We start from the raw sequence: 6,056 nt of genomic DNA on the forward strand, positions 1-6,056 counted from the left end.
CCAGCCTGGTGTACAGAGTGAGTTCCAGGACAGCCAGAGCTACACAGAGAAACCCTGTCTTAACACACCCCTCCCCTCCCCCCAAAAATCCCTACCTAAGAGCCCACCTCAGGTGCAACCACCAACCATCGTGCTACCATTGCACCGACGGGCAAACCGCACCTAGCGGGCTGGCACTGCAGCATGGAGGGTCCAACCCTTGGTCAGACCATGGATGTCTTTTCCCTCCCTGCAGCCTGCACAGCACCCTCCAGCACTGTGAAAGACAGACTGCAGGGAGGGCTTCCTGGTAAGTTTAAGACAAGTTCTCTGTGTCCTGTTAAAAAGCCCAACAGGGGTTTATCATTGGTCACCGTCAAGAGCAATAGCAAGTAGCGTGGATTGATTTCTGTGCCTCTGGGGTCTCCCTGCCCAGTGACTGCTGGGGAGGTATCCTGGGCCCAGTTCAGATTTTCCCTTAATAAGGAATGTTTTCTGGGGGCACCCAGAAACATGTTTTCAGGCAGGGTACCTCTGTTCAAACTCATTTTTAATATTACATATTTTAAGAAATCAGCTTACAAATGTGTAGATTTTTACAGTGGTTCTTGTACAGTAAGGCTACCAGACCCTTAACCCCTCCATTCTCCTATCCCTCCAGCCCCCTCCCTGTTGAAACCTCTAACCCTGAGTATCCCACCCCCCAACAGACCTTCATGTCCCGTGTTCTCTCAGCTCCTCTAATTACATCTGTTTGCCTGAGTTTCGAGATTATAGATTTTCACATGGACTTTTCAAAAAGTAGGGAAGGCGCTATGAATCCGCACAGGGATGTTACCTCCACATTATTTCAACCTTAGCACATAACGCTGTTGAGGAGAGCGGAGAGGCCATGATCTGACGGTTCTCCCTCTGCTGACGTCTCCGGTTCCTAGCTCTTACTCTGCTTGGTGCTTTAACTCACCTATTCAAGCACTGACCTTGAATTTCTTAGTTCAGTTCTGGATTTACTCAGTGCAGCTGTTATTTTTGTCTCTTTGTGACGTTTATTTCTTACTAACATAGTACAGGTTTGGGGCTTTTGTTTGGATACGTGATTATGTATTTTAAAGATTTATTTACACGAGTACACCGTTACTGTCTTCAGACACACCAGAAGAGGGCATCAGATCCCATTACAGATGGTTGTGAGCCACCCTGTGGCTGCTGGGATTTGAACTCAGGACCTCTGGAAGAGCAGTCAGTGCTCTTACCCACTGAGCCATCTCTCCAGCCCCCGATTATGTATTTTAATTTTTTTATGTGCCCGAAAGTGGTTATCTTCAATTTTTGTCAAGTAACGCATAATTTAATGTGTTTCAAAAAAATGTAAGAGACTTTTTTTTTTTGGAGCTGGGGACCGAACCCAGGGCCTCTACCGCTGAGCTAAATCCCCAGCCCCATGTAAGAGACTTTTATGAAATCTAATAAGAACTTCATTTTAGGGGGTAGCAGTTCAAAGTGCTTGCTACTCTTGCAGAGGACCCAGGTTTGGTTCTCAGCACCCACGTAGCAGCTCACGACTGTCCACAACTCAGGGACCAGACTCCATCTTCTGATTTCTGTGGGCAAAAGGCGCTGCATATGATGCCCAGACATACATGCAGGGGAAACAGACATACACACAAAATATAAATGTCTAACAAACCCCACACCATGCTGACATATGTAGTCAACCAAAAAAATCTGTTATTCTAACATTTATACAAGTCTGAATAACATTTGTAAACAGGAAACCTTAGGTGTCCTTGGCTTGGCTCAAAAGAACAGGTTTTTTTTTTTTGTTTTTTTGTTTTTTTTTTTAGTCAGAGCAGAGTCGAGTTTGTGGCTGGCAGATGAGATTCTTTTTATTTGTTTATGTATCTTAACTGTTTTGTCACATTAACGTGTTGGGGGGGGTTCTGGATGGTTTTGGTTTTTTTTTGCCTCGTTGAGCAAGAAAATCCTTCGTGTTCCAGTGTGTGCATAAATTTAATGGGTAGTAACTTTTGGGTGATGTTTGGACATCAACGGGTTTAGAAATCAGCCTTCATTGTCTTTTACGCAGGGGAACCCACTTGCGAACCAAGCAAGAGAGTCTGAGGAATTTATGAATTCTTGGTGAGGATGGCGGGGTCTTCTCTGTATTCTCTAATTTCTCTAATTTCTCCAGTTTCAGGCTTTTAATTTTTTAACTCTCGATCTCTGCCTCCCTCTAGTGTCCAACTATGGTAATGCAGTCTCCTGGGCGCTGCGGAGAGATCCCCGAGCTCTTTCTTGGCTTGGAAGCCACCAACCTCTCCTAGCTGCTACAGGGACCCAACACAACAGAATAGGGACAGAAACAAATCCTCCCACAGTCCCCAAGTCCAGGGTACTGACTGCACATCACATCTCTATGTTCCGAGGACGGAGCTGCGAGGTGGAATCTCTGCTCTCTAGAAGAGAATAGCTCACAAATGTAACGCCTTCGAAGTCATTCTGGCTGCGCTCGCCCGGGGGGGGGGCGGCTTGGGGGGGGGGCTTGCCTGGTTAACTTCATTCTTTAAATGCACATTTTTTTGGAATTTCACACATGAGTCCACGGTATTACATCACTTCCACCCCTCCCCCTCAGTCCTCCATCTCCTTCTATTCCCCAACAACCTCCTCTAGGAGTCAAAAACCTACACAATCCATTTAATGCATCTGTATGTGTGGTTAGGGCTGGTCAATCAGGATGGGGAAATCTACTCCGGGCTTGTCCCTCCCACAGCAGCCATTGACTGCCTGTAGCGTTTTGTTTTGTTTTGTTTTGTTTGTTTGACACCAGTGGTTCTCAACACAGGGGTCACTTAAGACCACAGGAAAATACAGATACTTACATTATGGTTGAAAACAGAAGCAAAATTATAGTTATGAAGTAGCAATGGGATAATTTTATAGCCAGGGGTCACTACAGCATGAGGGAGACGGTATTAAAGGGTTGCAGCATTAGGAAGGTTGAGAACCGCTGAGCTGCACTCTCTTATTTTTTCTGGCACTTTAAGAAAATAAAACTCACCCTGTATACTCTCACTAAGTGGGTATCTGTAGCAGTATTTGATTAATCCGCCCTACTCCCCTGCGGCAGCATGCACTCCTTGCCAGCCACCCCAATGCTCTGGATTCTTGGATGAAAGTTGCACACGCTCTGTCTCCTATTTTAATATGCCTTAATCGGTGGCTGGGCCACTCCCAAACTTGTCCATTGCTGACACCTCCCCTCCGATACTCCTGAATTATTACTCACTAAAATCTATATTATGACTTTGCTATCCCGGACCCAGGCCTGCAGCCTTCCTGAGCCCTGATCCCCGACTTTTACATGTTGGCAGTCTCTCTGTCTCTCTGTCTCTCTGTCCTACACTTCTCAGGCCTTGGATCTTCGTCTTTTCCTGGCAATGTCAATTCCCCTTCTTCCTTGGTTCCTTGCCCAAGAATCCTAAAGTCCTGTCTCCCTGCACAGCCATTGGCCACTGGCAACTTTATTTAACAATCAAAGCCAACTGGGGACAGGGATCCTCAGGGTCTCACACGCAGTTGTGAGGGTTCCCCTGTAATTTGGGGAACTGAATTAACAATTAACACACGTGTCTTAGAACCAGTCCACAGCAGGTTTCCATGGAGGGGAGAGGACCTAGGGTGTCCTACTGGTTACGGAGGTATAAATAATACGAGGGTTTGAGGATGCAGCTCTTGTGTGACAGGTCAAAATATACGGGATATTAGTGCACACACATATGAAGTCCAAGGAACTGCAGTGCGTGTGAGAATCCAATATGTGATTCTTTTAGATCTTCCTACTGACAACAAACCCTGGAATGACCGTAAGAGTAAACCAGCAATGACGTCGGGAGAAGAGTGGGTACTAAATATCTAACTGTGTATTAATAGAAAGGCCACACAACAATGTATCTAATGCATAAAAGCATGATTCTTTAAAAATATACTATTTATTTACTGTATATGAGTACACTGTGGCTGTCCTCAGACACATCGGGCATCGGATCCCACTACAGATGGCTGTGAGTCACCATGTGGTTGCTGGGAATTGAATTCACGACCTCTGGAAGAGTGCAGTTAGACCTCTTAACCACTGAGCCATCTCTCCAGCCTGAAAGCATGATCCTTACAATGGAAAAATAGCTATGTGATGAAGATATTGGCGAATACAAATTTTCTCTTTAGCCCGAGGATTTTCTCCCTCTCCAGCCCTTTCTTGCCAAAGAAAACAAAGACACTGTTATTGGAAAGCTCTCTGTTGTGGTCTCAAACTGGAGGGGGGGAGGGGGCAGCTGTAGACCCAACATGTGGTAGGAGGGAGCAGAGGGGTCTATCCGTGCTAATCTTAGCCCAGAATTCTTATGCTGAAATCTAAACTCTAGTATGACGCTGTGTGAGGAAGGGGATGCTGGGGAGGAATCCGATTATGAGGGTTGGACTCGGTATTATCACGGGAATCCTAACACCTGTCTCGTTCTTCTTCATCCAAGGGCAAGGAGGTGTTAGCAGACTGCAAACCGGAAGAGAGTCTTGTGCAGGACAGACCCTGACTACCTGGCACCCAGGCGTCCTGTGAAAGCAGGGGATCCCAGCCTCTGGGAAAACGCCCTTTGTGTCTCACGCACTCTCTGTAAAAGTCTTAAGGATTCCTCTGCTGGGGTGAAGCAACTGTGTGATAACCACTTGGATAACCTACCCACTCTCATTTCCTAGCCATTTAGAAAAGACTTTCTGTTTTACTTTATGTGTATGAGTGTTTTGCCTGCCTGGATGTCTGTGCGCCATGCCTTGCTCCTGCAGAGGGCCGAAGGGAGCATCGGATCCCCTGGAACTGGAGTTACAGATGGCTGTGAGACACCACGTGGGTGCTGGGAATCAAACCTGGTCCTCTGCAAGAGCAGCCAGTGCTTAACCACTGAGCCTCCATCCCCCTTGGTCTTTTCATTTTTATATTTTTAATGTTGTTTGAACAATCAACCATTCCCATTACTTCTTCATCTTCCAGGCCCTTCTCATGGGGTCCTGTAGCATGGGGTGGCTTTTGAGGAGACATGTTGTTTCTGCAGTGAGATTTGCATGTTTCCAGTTAGTTGATTGATGGTTAGTGTCTAGCAACCACTTGCCTGTCAGCAACAGGAGGAACGGTGGAAAGATCTCTTGGGCAGAGACCCCTTACAGGCCAGCATTAGGAGACGGCCTGGCAGAGCTTTGTATGTGCCGGGAACTGGGTGGACCGAAAAGTGTGGGCTGGATGGTTGGGCCTGGCAGAGTCCTCCCTCATCAGCAGCTGGGGAAGGTGGGGACAGATGATTGGTGCCTAACAGGTTCTAACTTGTTGACTGGAGAGTGCTCTCTGGGTTGCTGGGGCCTGGGGACACCTCATCTGTCATGCAGGGGGGCTGTCACTATGGAGTATTTTGATGTCGTAGTGTGGCATTATAATGGCACATGGGGGGTCACTATGCCATAAGGGAACATTGTGATGTAACAATTCAGTATTGTGATGTCATAGTGGAGCCTTAGGTCTTATCGGTAGAGCATAGTAGTGTTGTATTTGGGGCACCACGATGTCAAATTCAACATTGTTACAACAGAGCTTGTCATGTCAAAGTATGGCGTTGTGGTAGCAACAAGCATTGTGATGTCACTATTCATCACTGGGGTGGTACAGCCAAGCGTAGTAATGAAAAAACTCAGCATCGTGATGTCAAAGATGCAGCTTTGCCATGTCCCAGGGCAGCGTGGTGGTGTCACCACTGTGTCACGGTGAGGTTTTTGTGCAGTCGCTAAGTGTATAGTCACATCGGAATGCTTGCTTGTGACACGGCTTCGCTGCATCCTGACACCACAAAGCTCCATCCTGACATTACAGTGCCCCTCTGTGAATCACAGTGCTCTACTGGGGCATCCTGATGCCACACTGTAAAAACAAGAACAAAAATACATGAAAGGAGGGTGAGGGCCTGGGAGGTGGAGGAGGGGCACGGAAGGGGAAGAAAGAGGGGAGCGCGTGGTAAGAAAGTATCCTATGTGGC

Source organism: Rattus norvegicus, chromosome 10 (genome assembly GCF_036323735.1).
Source record: "Rattus norvegicus strain BN/NHsdMcwi chromosome 10, GRCr8, whole genome shotgun sequence".
Classification (NCBI taxonomy): Eukaryota; Metazoa; Chordata; class Mammalia; order Rodentia; family Muridae; genus Rattus; species Rattus norvegicus.